Raw genomic sequence first — 5,891 nt, 5'->3', positions numbered from 1 at the left:
ATTAGCTAAAACTGCTTTTTTTGTGTGTGGAGATTCTGTATTTTATTGTGCATGCTACCCTGTTATCATCATTGTCATCACAAACAACAAATGTTTAGTGAGTGTTTACTTGGTAAAAATCACTGTACTCGATAATACAGGGATCAAAAGGATGAAAAGGACATAGTCTTTGCCCTCTCAAAAGCATAATAATTGAGATATGGTTCATATACATGAAAAAAATCACTATTAAGCAAAAGGGAACAAGGTTGCAATTACCTTTGCAGTGTGAGTCTTCACTTAAAAGAACTGCTTTTCAGCCAGGCATGGTGGCTCATGCCTGTAGTCCCAGCACTTTGAGAGGCCGAGGCTGCCGGATCACCTGAGGTCAGGCGTTCGAGACCAGCCTGGCCAAAATGGAGAAACCCCATCTCTACTAAAAATACAAAGTTAGACAAGCATGGTGGCACATGCCTGTAATCCCAGCTACTCGGGAGGCTGAGGCAGTAGAATCGCTTGAACCCGGGAGGCGGAGGTTGCAGTGAGCCGAGATTGGGCCATTGCACTCCAGCCTAGGTAACAAGAGCAAAAGTCTGTATCAGAAAAAAAAAGAATTGCTTTTCTTCTGCCTCAATACATGAGCATGCTGCATTACTCCACATGGGCTATTTCATCAGGACTCCCTACTTTCCCTCTCCTCTTTTCTTTCTCTCCCTTGTTTTGGACATGTCCAGTCTGTGGTCTGAACCACTCATATTATTAGAAGTCAATAGAAAAGGAAAAGCAAGGTAGGAGAAGCTTGCAGCAGAACAGCAGAGTGACCAATAGCTATCATTATTCTCTCTACCTGGCAGGGCTTCTTGCCTCTTACATAAAACAGAGATTACTGAGGTTGCAAAAGACCCTGAAATCTTGCTAGGTGTAGTGCTTCATACCTATAATCTCAGCACTTTGGGAGACTGAGGCAGGGAGCATTTGAGTGCAAGAGTTCAAAACCAGCCTGGGCAACATAGTGAGATCCCATCTCTATCAAAAAAATTAAAAAATGAGATGGATGTGGTGGTGTGTACCTATAGTCCCAGCTACTCAGGAGGCTGCATTGGGAGGATTGCTTGAGCCCAAGAGGTCGAGGCTGTAGTGAGCTGTGATGGTCTAACTGTACTTTAGCCTAGGTGACAAAGTAAGACACTGTCTCAAAAAAAAGACTAAAAAACAAAAAAAAATCTGAAATCTTTCCCAGAAGCTGATTTCCAGGCTGAGAATTCTGCAGGAACATAAGACAAATAAATAACATTGATTTCTTACCCATGAAAAGAGCAAAAGATTAAGAAAATTAATAAAAGAAAATGTGACAATAAAATTTGGATTAAGGAGATATTTTTAGCCTTTCAGTTGTTCTCAGACAATTTTGGAGTAGCTTTAATTTAGCTAATCCTTGGATGGATTACTACATAAAAAAAATTTAAGTGGTTTACAGAATAGGGTGTCCAATACAATCTATTTTTGACAAAAAGAAATAGATAGGCACAAAAAGGAATGTCAGCTGTCAGCTGCTATCCCAAGTGCTATGATTTTAGTTTTTACTTTCTTCTTCTATAGTAACTACATTTTCTATATTGAATATATATTACTTTAATAATTTTTAAAATATAACGTTTAGTCGAATTTAAAAATACGTTAACATATGGCCATTGTGTCCATGTCATGCACTCTAGAAATTATATTAGGCGTGGCTCACGCCTATAATCCCAGTACTTTGGGAGGCCAAAGTGGGCAGATCACCTGAGGTCAGAAGTTCGAGACCACCCTGGCCAACATGGTGAAACCCTGTCTCTACTAAAAATACAAAAGTTAGCCGGGTGTGGTGGCATAAGCTTATAATCCCAGCTACTCAGGAGGCTGAGGCAGGGGAATTGCTCGAACTCAGAAGGCAAAGGTTACAGTGAGCCGAGATCGTGCCATTGCACTCCAGCCTAGGCAACAAGAGCGAGACTCCGTCTCAAAAAAAAAAGAAAGCATATTTACCACACAATGTCACACCTGTGAACCAGCAGGAGAGAGACCCAGAACTGGGGAGATGGAGGATGAGGTCAATCTCTGAAATAGAAAATAGTAGAATTCCTTTAAAATAACATCCATACAGAAAGATCATTGGCCAGTTATTTTGGTGGGACCAAATTAGCTCCCAAGTTGTTTCTTGAATTATAGGATGTTATATCTCAGGAAGACATGGACTGAAAAAGAGCTCAGACAAGGATTAGAAGAGGGGACCCCTTGGCCACTCCCATGCTTTCCTAAGCTTGCATTATTAGTTCTATTTCAACCACAGTTTCTTCCCAGTCACTTATCCATGGATCAGGTGGATGTTTTCGTTAAGTTAGAAAGCATAACCCATAAATCCACTAAACTGGGCTCACATCAGCTACAAGCGGTCAAAATGCACTGAGGGGCTACAGGAGGGTGCCGCCCACCCCCCTCTGAGTTGAGGGCTCTCCGACAGCACACCTGACACAGGCACCATGGCCCTCAGTTGTACTAGAAGGATCATATTATCTAGTACAATTCACAGGGGTGAGTGACAGGAGTCAAAACAAACTTTGAATATTAGCAAAGCAGAATTTACATTTTTAGATAAAATAAATATAAATAGATATTTTAGTATCTTCTTACCGTGCTCCAAAGAAGTGTCAGGGGCCCCACGTTCACACCCCACTTTGGAGAACGCCAGTGAAGAGTAGGAACGGAGGCAAACATTTCAAAAGCTTCAGATAAACGTTTACATAATCCCATCAGCTACTCCATGGGGTAGATCAGGACAGTCTCACTGAAAATGAAGGTTCACAGAAGGAAAGAAAATTGCCACATTCCCATAATTAACCAGGGCACAGTTGAAATCCCAAATGTCCCTGCCTAACCCTGCATCCTGGGTCCCATCTCACAGGAGGTCCCTGCCAGGTGGGTTGGCCCAGGCAGACTTTGCCTGTGAGGAAGCCCTGAACTGGGTAAACTGCAGGGCAGAGGGCAGGAGCAGACAGAAAGCAATAGAAAGGAGCAGTTGCTGGCTTGGGGAAATGAAGAGTTCGTGGAGATGAAGGGGAAGTCCGTGTTTCAGTTATCAGCGAGCCTGCAGGAGGAAGTGCCCAGCACACAGCGAGAAACCAGTAGTCAGGTCAGGTATGCAGATATAGAAGTGGGAGTCACCTGGGTGGAGGTTAAAACCAAAGACATGTGAGAGAAACCTGGGCCGGGCACGGTGGCTCATGCCTGTAATCCCAGCATTTTGGGAGGCCGAGGTGGGCGGATTATCTGAGCTCAGGAGTTCGTGACCAGCCTGGGCAACACAGTAAAACTCCGTCTCTACTAAAATACAAAAAAATTAGCTGGGCATGACAGCATGCACCTGTAGTCCCAGCTACTTGGGAGGCTGAGGCAGGAGAATTGCTTGAACCAGGGAGATGGAGGTTGCAGTGAGCCGAGATCGCGCCACTGCACCCCAGCCTGGGTGACAGAGCAAACTCCATCTCAAAAAAAAAAAAAAAAAAAATACTAAAATTAGCTGGGCATGGTGGCACATGCCTATAATCCCAGCTACTTGAGAGGCTGAGGCAGGAGAATTGCTTGAATCCGGGAGGCGGAGGTTGCAGCAAGCCGAGATCATGACACTGCACTCTAGTCTGGGCAACAGAACAAGACTGTCTCCAAAAAAAAAAAAAAAAAAGAAACATGAAGAGAGAAGGGAGATGGAGGGAGCCAACAAAGACACATTTATGTGTAACATGGAGTCTCTCACAGTTGCAATAAATCCCCAAAACTAAAACTGGTCTCCAAAACTAAAATAATAGGTCACGCATGAGCACACACATAACATAACTCCAACAGAATTAGCCACAACAAATGCATAAATGTAATTATTCATTCAGCCTCCCACACAAATCTTATCATTGCTGAATTTTTATTACATACCTAAAAAATGAAATACTCAGTAGTGAAAGGTGATCAGTAGCAAAATGATTACCTATAACAGCACTAAATTAAACAAAATTCTAAAAAACAATAGCAGCAAATGAAACGCTGAATGATTAGTCATTTTAGGACCCCATGCCTTTGCAGATTGATATTTTTCACAACAGAAGGAGAGCCTGTTTTTTTTTTCTCAACTAAACAGCAAAACCCATGGATTTTCTGCTTCTCCAGTGAGAGGGTGCTGACCTGGCAGCTGATCCAACAGGTCTGAACTGAGGGAGCCATTTACCCACTGCAGAAGGATGTGTTGGCTTTCTTAGGTCATGTGACCACTCCTAACCAGAGACACCAGACAAATTCAGAGTTTTAGAAGACACGGAGTTTTGGCTTTAAATTTGCGGAGCCTTTAAGGAGATTCTGGAGGCCCATCCTAGCGGACTCAGGATGTTCTGAATTTTTTGGAACTTACCTTTGTTTATTATCCCAACTCTCAACTGGGGTCACAGCAAATATGAATTGAAGGCACCCAACTCTTTTCCTATTGTGATGCCTGAAATGCCACTATTTTAGAGTTTCCTTTTGACTCTGGAGACTTGCTTGTTGAAACGTTGCGCTTTAATTACATACTACTGTTCATCTGAACTTAGTGAGAGGAAGATCTGGTGGAAAGAATTCCTACGGGACTTCAACATTAGGCAGCCACCCAAAAGTGGTAAACGAAAGAGAGATGGCAAGATGAATCCTGAAGGGAAAGCTAAGAGAGCCTCATAGCAAACTTTCCTACTTACAGTTTTCCTTGAGCCTGGATAATCACTCTAGCTAATGGATTCACCTCTAGCTTATACCTATTCCAAACTATCACTTCTTAGTAGATCAGATAGACTTCTTGGTAAAGACTCAAATGGGGAGAGGTGCTGACAGGGCTGGAGAAGGCAGTAGTAGTTCTTGCAGCAGAGCTGAAAATAATGCAGTCTCACTAAGCCAGGGGAGACCTCAGACAGCCAACAACACTTGTATCTGTGTTGGCTTCTGTGGCTTCCTTTTAAATGAAATGAATGGATTAGTCCTTCTCCCTTCTGTCTCTCTTCCTGATTCTAAGCATCTAATGAAGAAATGAACATGGCTAGGAACTGACTGGCTTTGTGCTAAATCCTGAGGTCCCTAAGGGATCTTTGAGGCACAGAACCCACCTCCACCAATGGTGGCTTTTGAGAGGTTTGATTTAGTTACCAGGTATTTAGGAGAATCTCACTAAAACCAGGAATTCTGTGTCATATTATACACTGATGTAAGTGCTCTGTAATTTGCTGGAAATTGTGTCAGCACTGAAAGTTAATTGCCAGATGTTTGGATAGTAAATACAGATACTGCTGAATAACACAAATATGTGCTTTCCCAAATAAGTTTGATTTGCTGAAATGCATGTGCCAGTCTCTAAATAACCTAGAAAACTAGATGATGTATGGTAAAATTTAACAACCAATGAAAGGAGACATAATAAGTAAGCACTCTTGAAGAATCATAATCAAAATTCCTTTTGTTATCTAGTCAAACAAGAAGAAATCCTAGATTCTGGTTGCCACTTTCAAAGGTTTATTATGAACTCACAGGAGGCCACTTGCTACTGTGGAAAGGACATCAGCTTGGTGTTTAATCAGATACCAAATGCCTGCTCTGTGACATACTGACTGTGTGACTTTGGGCAAGTTATTTAACTTTTCTGAACATCAGTTTTCATCTGTAGAATGGGTTGTTGAGAAGACTGATAGAAAATGTAGTTGAGGTACCTAACAGTGACCTCACCTAGTGGGTACTTGCTACAGACTGAATGTTGGTATCCACCTCCCAAATTCATATCTTCAAGCTCTAATCTCCAATGTAGTGGTATTTGGAAATAAGGCCTTTGGAAGATAATTAAATTATGAAGGTGGAGCCCACATGAATGGAAT

This window comes from Colobus angolensis, unplaced genomic scaffold (assembly GCF_000951035.1).
Source record: "Colobus angolensis palliatus isolate OR3802 unplaced genomic scaffold, Cang.pa_1.0 Scaffold35, whole genome shotgun sequence".
Taxonomy (NCBI): Eukaryota; Metazoa; Chordata; class Mammalia; order Primates; family Cercopithecidae; genus Colobus; species Colobus angolensis.
The sequence above is the reverse complement of the archived record's forward strand: the minus strand, read 5'-3'. Positions refer to the sequence as shown.